Source organism: Lepidochelys olivacea (assembly GCF_965140295.1).
Source record: "Lepidochelys olivacea isolate rLepOli2 genome assembly, chromosome: 2".
In the NCBI taxonomy this organism is placed as follows: domain Eukaryota; kingdom Metazoa; phylum Chordata; order Testudines; family Cheloniidae; genus Lepidochelys; species Lepidochelys olivacea.
The window spans coordinates 63,733,032-63,739,094 of record NC_140412.1 but is presented as its reverse complement, the minus strand read 5'-3'; positions in this window follow the sequence as shown (position 1 = coordinate 63,739,094).

Sequence of the window (6,063 nt, the reverse complement as noted above, 5' to 3'; positions counted from 1 at the left end):
GCCCAATCCCTCATTTCTTATGCTGGCAGTTTGCCATTTCACCTCAGTAAGAGTCCAGTCAGAATACAGAGAGTGGGATTAAGTCTGCAAATAGACTGTGGGGCAAATTATCAAATGGTATAAATTGTCATTGTCTATTGATGTCAATGGAGCTATGCCAATTTACACCAACTGAGGATCTGCCCTACAGGTATATAAACAGAGCAGACAAGAAGGAGACTGAGGAGTTAATTGTCCTGAGTCTTGAAGGGGCTATAAGTAAGGCAGGGGCAAGTGGATGGAATGAGGCAAAGCACAATTTAGGCTGAATATCAGGAAAAATATCCTAATGGTGAGTTCAATTACACAGTGGAACAGTCTGCTAATGAAAGTTCAATCAGCAGTCATTGAAAGATGGACTGAACAAAGCAGGGGGGTACATAGTACAGGGAACAAACAGTACAGGAGAGCCGATTAGATGGATTAAACAGGGTCTTTGCTATCTTTTTTTTTTTTAATTGTGTTTTGGAAAAAGTGGTACCAAGTTCTCACTAATAAACTACTGAATATGCATCACATGACTGAAGGTGGCCATATCTTTAATGACTCAAGAGGACAATGAAGTTTATTGAATTTCAGTGGGATCTGGCAACTAATTCTTTTAGGCTCACTTGAAAATCTCAGCCTAAAGGCTGGACAGGTTTGTTGCACCACATATAAGGGGTTTGAATGTTGTCACAAAAGCAAGATCATCATTTTTCTCCATCCAGTGTATATTTCAGATACATATATTGAGTGGAGTGCCTATATATACATATATTTATGCAAAACCTCTGGAAAGGCTTGTGTCTATCTTCCAGTAATATCCATTTATCCAACAGACTTCAGTTTTATATGTGAAACAGAGGGAATAATGTTGCCATTAGCCATACCAACGAAAAATCTTCTTAGAATGCTGCTGTAGAAAGAAGTTCCAGAACTAAATTTTCCGTAGCTGGAGGTCAGGACTGGTTATCTTTATTTCAACTTCGTGAATTTCTTATGGAATACTCCCAAAGGAATTACTATTAAACTATTCTCCCATTTGCCAGGAGATGGTGCTGTGGATTTTAAATCGCCGAGTCAAACACCTTAGTAGACTGTGTCGTTCTTCGTCAGAGTTTCTTTTAAAATTTAAACAGCAATGAAAGAAAAACTGTAGCATCCCATAACTTTATGAGGGGAATGGACTGCGGTGTGAGTCAAACCAGACCAACTGCTATACATGAAATTGCTATTCAGCGAACAAAGGACACAGAATATTTCCTCCCTACATCTAATCTGCGATAATGAAGTATTAAGTACAGTGCATTTTAAAAACAATGCCATCACATTACACTAGTGTTTTCACTTGATCCCAGAGGTTTTCTTTCTGTCCAAAATGTAGGGAAGTTGATTCCCAGCCCTCCCGTCTGGATAACTGTTAGTGCACAAGTAAAGGAGGTTAGGTATTTCTATTGTAAAGGTTAAGTGTCAAGCACACTAAAAAAATGTTCTTTGCTTTTATTGATCACAATGGAATTGATCGCTAAATTACATCCACAGTTTCTTACTCAGCGCGGTTTTCTGACCGTCTTCGCCTGAAAAACTAATTGTAGGGAGAAATGTCCCTTTGGATTCGCATTTGCAGTATAACTAACAGCAAACCTGCTCCAAAAGTTACAGTAGTAATGAATGGGTAGCTGTACCCGACCACAAATCCCATCCTGTAGGGAATGCATCTGAAGAAGTGGGTTTTTTACCCACCAAAGGTTATGCCCAAATAAATCTGTTAGTCTTTAAGGTGCCACCGGACTCCTTGTTGTTATCCTGTAGGGATTTACTGTAGGGGATGCTCCACAGAAATACATACGCGTTATCAGCTCTTTAAGAAGTCCCTTTTGATCCTTTTGCCCTCTTTCTCAACAACAGGCGCGTAAGCTTCGAATACCTAAGGTGCTTTAAAAACACTTCTCAAAGTCTTAGCTGGTGCGGCATGATTCCTGACTTTCAAAAGGGATTCTCGTTCTGACTGGGAATCCTATCGGGCTTTTTTTAACCCTCCTGTTGCTCTTTGAAACTGCTAAATGAACAGCTAGTTGTATCGTTTTAATTACAAAAAGAAAAGGAGTACTTGTGGCACCTTAGAGACTAACCAATTTATTTGAGCATGAGCTTTCCTGAGCTACAGCTCACTTCATCGAAAGGAGTTATTTGCTTAGTTCTGGGTGGGGGAAATCGAGGTAAGCATTAGCGGTAGATTTGAATCACAGAATAGAACTTTTTCCCGAGCAACAAAACTCCAAGTCTATTCTTTTTCTTAACTTAAAATAATTACTCTCTGGGTTTTGGGGCGTTTGTAAGCAATTAAAGCCATAAGCATGTCCCATAAAGCACATGAAATTCTTTTGGGGGATTGCAGGGCCCAATTATTGTCCAATGTATTTCAGTGTAAGCTACCAAGCACGTGGGGACATTTCCCAGGGTGTGATTTTGTAAGGATTGTTTACTCTCTGCGCTCTTTTTAAAAAAACGATCTTTCCCCAGTTGTTGAGACACACCAGGATTTGTCAAGGGCCACACGTTCAGGTACAGCAGTGTAATTCTGAGACACACACACACACACTCACTTCTAGGCGAATTTGTAGGAGAAGCTGATGCAACCTGGTAACGTTGTGAAAATAGTTCTTTTATTCCGAACTGGACTGATGGTTGTCTAGGAGTCAATAAAATGTTTAGCAGGATATTGCTCCGACGAATCTACAAGCATCTCGAGAATGGAAGAAACAGTGTGTGTGGGGGGAGGGGAAATAAAGAAATACTGTACATAGGGGGGTTATAGCAAAATATTTAAACTTGATATTTGGCTTTGCTGTCATTTAGGTTCGGTGTCAAATGCATGTAGCCACATGTGGGGACACACTGATGAAGTCTTTAGTACGGTCAGAGAGGAGTAAACTCGAATCTCATGTTAATATTAGTTGATCAGAGAGTTATTCTTCTGGTATCAGTGAAATGCTGACTATTTCCAAAGCATTTCAAAGCTCTAGGGAGTTACAGTATTCCCCCCGGCTAAAATGAAACTGTCTTAATTTTTAGAAACTATGCCTCGCTATCATTAAACTTCTGGGTGTATCTAGACATAAATGGGAGATTCTGCCTTTCTTGAGAGTTTTATAGCAAACGGAATACACAACTTTATGCGCTACTCGGCGACCTGTTTACTGGAAGGGTTTTCTAATCCCCCCACCCACGCTTGAAATTTAGGACCCAGGGCTTTAGAAATTGATCATTAGGTGTAGATCTAGCTAGTTTCATACTCCAGTGCACCTAAAAAACAAAAAAATCTGTGTTCACGTTTTCAGTAATAAATTGTGTTGACTCTAATGTGTAATCTCGGAGGCCATTATCATTTGAAGTATTTTTTATTTTCGCGCTGGTAGATGGTTCATTAAAGGGTACAGCTTAATATTTGGGGCAAGCTGCCTTGCAGGGACGCTGTGCTCACAGCCAAACTTCAGAGAAATCAACTCGTCGAAAGCACGATCCTGCTTTCCTGAAATGGGCATAATTCTCTCAAACTTCTCTGCTCACCAAGCTTGCAAATTGAAGCACCGCCCCGCAGCCTAGGAAAGTTCACCCGCAGTTTATGCTTCTTGGGCATAACGGCGAAGTTGTTTGATTTGTTAGGGCGTTTCGTCGCCTTCCCTTCTTCACCTCAGCTCCCGGCTGCTTGCTACCGACATAATGAAAGAGCTGAAAGTCTAGTCAGTGACATAGGGCTGTGTCACAATTAAACCAGGTAACGAGACACTGAGCAGATGTGTTTTCGTTGCACCGTAAGATAAATGCAGTGTTAAATGCCTGACAACTTTCCAGAAGCAATCAGCAAAAGTTTACGAGTGCATAAACCGCAAAGACCATTCCTCGGATATTTTTTATAAGCCCCGCATTTAAAGCTTCTATAAATTCTTCTGCCTGCTTCCAAACCAAAGTTATTGGTGACTATTAAACAACCACCTTCTTCAGGGAACCCAGAGGAGTTTGATCCAGGATGGTTCACACCAAATGAGACTGGAAGAAGGTGGGGGGCTTTTGGGGAGGGTTGGGGGGAGGGTAGTAAATATAAGTTGAAGCTTGATAGACCGTTTGAACACTTAAGTTTGGCAGATCAGGAGTGAATGAACAGAAAGGTGGTTGATACATATCAGAGAGAGAGATGCAAGCAGGCAGACAGAGAAAGAAAAGAAAACAAAGGAAGATAGATAGATAGATAGATAGATAGATAGATAGATAGATAGATAGATAGATAGATAGATAGATAGATATTGTGTTTAGTCAGGTAAACACTGACACCCCGGATGATGGCAGAAAATGGACGACAGCTATGGCCCACTCGGAAATTACAAAACTAGGTTTATGAAATATCATTGTTTATAACGTGACCTTATGCTAGTTGCACCTGTCCAAAGCGTGACAAAGCATTAATCACTCCGATAACCATGCCCTAGTTTTGTGCTCAGGACTCTAATGATGATGAAATGTTTTTAGCACTGTAGCAACATCAGAGCCATGCAGTCTTTCAGCTCCCAAACTGCTTGCAGAGCAGATGAATACACCACCCGAAAAGTTTCAAGCAAAAGAGAAAGGCAGGATTAATGAAGCCATATATCAACCAGAGAGATTTCGCAGAAAGCCTCTCTCCGACGAAACAAACTGGGAGCAGTAAAATGTTCTCCTTAAACCATCAAATTATAATAATAGTATTCGTCATCCTTAAGTGATCAAATGAGTTTTTCAAGTTGATATTAAACAGATAAAAACCTATTGTAATTATCAAGCTCTTTGTTTATGATCCCAGTGAAAATGAAGTTGCTAACTTGAAAACAATAAACCTAAAATGCCTCTGAATTAACAGAGAGACAAGGTGGATGATGTAATATCTTTTAATGGAACAACTTCTGTTGGTGAGGGAGAGAAGCTTTCGAGTTTACACTGAGCTCTTCCTCAGATCTGGGAAATAATGGGTCATTTTGGATTAATAATGATAGAGGTTAACAGAAATTATCTATAAGAAAGAAACTGTAGATTTGAATGTGCACTTTTGGTTTCAACCAGGGACGTTTGCACAAGCTAGATGCTCGACTGGGGGCTGGGGGGAGGAGGAGGCTGAATGGGGTGGGGGACTGGGTTTGTTTGTTCATTTTAAATATAAAGACACAAGGTGACTGAAGGCTGTATTGTAGCCATGTCCTTGCTAGATGAAATCTCAGTCAATTACTTTGAAAATCTGCAGCTTGGCTTCTTTTTAGTCTTTACAGGTGAATTCTTTACGTCTCTGTTGTTGTAGCCTGGTCCTTTCTTTCCTGAAACAAGGCACCCAACTGTTCTGATATTACCATTCAAAACCAGGTTCTGTGGCGAACCTCATTTGTGAATCTATTACAGAGATTAATAGATTATTTCTCCTTTTTCAACTAATTCTCAGTGGGCAAATTTAACCATATGGTAAGGAGAGAATTAGAATTTCATCACATTAGAGCAAAATGTAATGAAAAGAGTCCAACACCTGGGGCCATCTCGGAAAGACACAATTAAAAGGTTTTTAATGAAACCAGAGAAACCAGAAATTTCATAGCCTTCAGTAATTCTGCCACATACGAATGATGCACTGGAGGTGTTGGGAAATATTGTTTTTACTGATGTCATAAGAATGAAAGCCCGCCACCAAATACCATGTGCTCTCAGTGCGATTACAATAAAAGGAGAAAAGGCTGCTTGTCTCTATTATTAGAGGATCCGCAGGACACATTTTAGACAAATACTTGTGTTCACACTTTAGTGTGAGAACCTGACTGAAAGGAAAGTGGGCCTTAAGGTGAGGAGTTGTAGCTGAAGCCCAGGAAATATAAATACGTGAGGCTTGACATTAATGAATTACATGATCTCAAGTTGATCTGATACATTCAGAGGCGCAAACTCCCACCCATTTCTGAGTTAGGCAGGGCCGTCCTTGTAAAGTATCCTTATTGCAAGGAAGGAACCTTTGAAGAACTGATCGCTAGA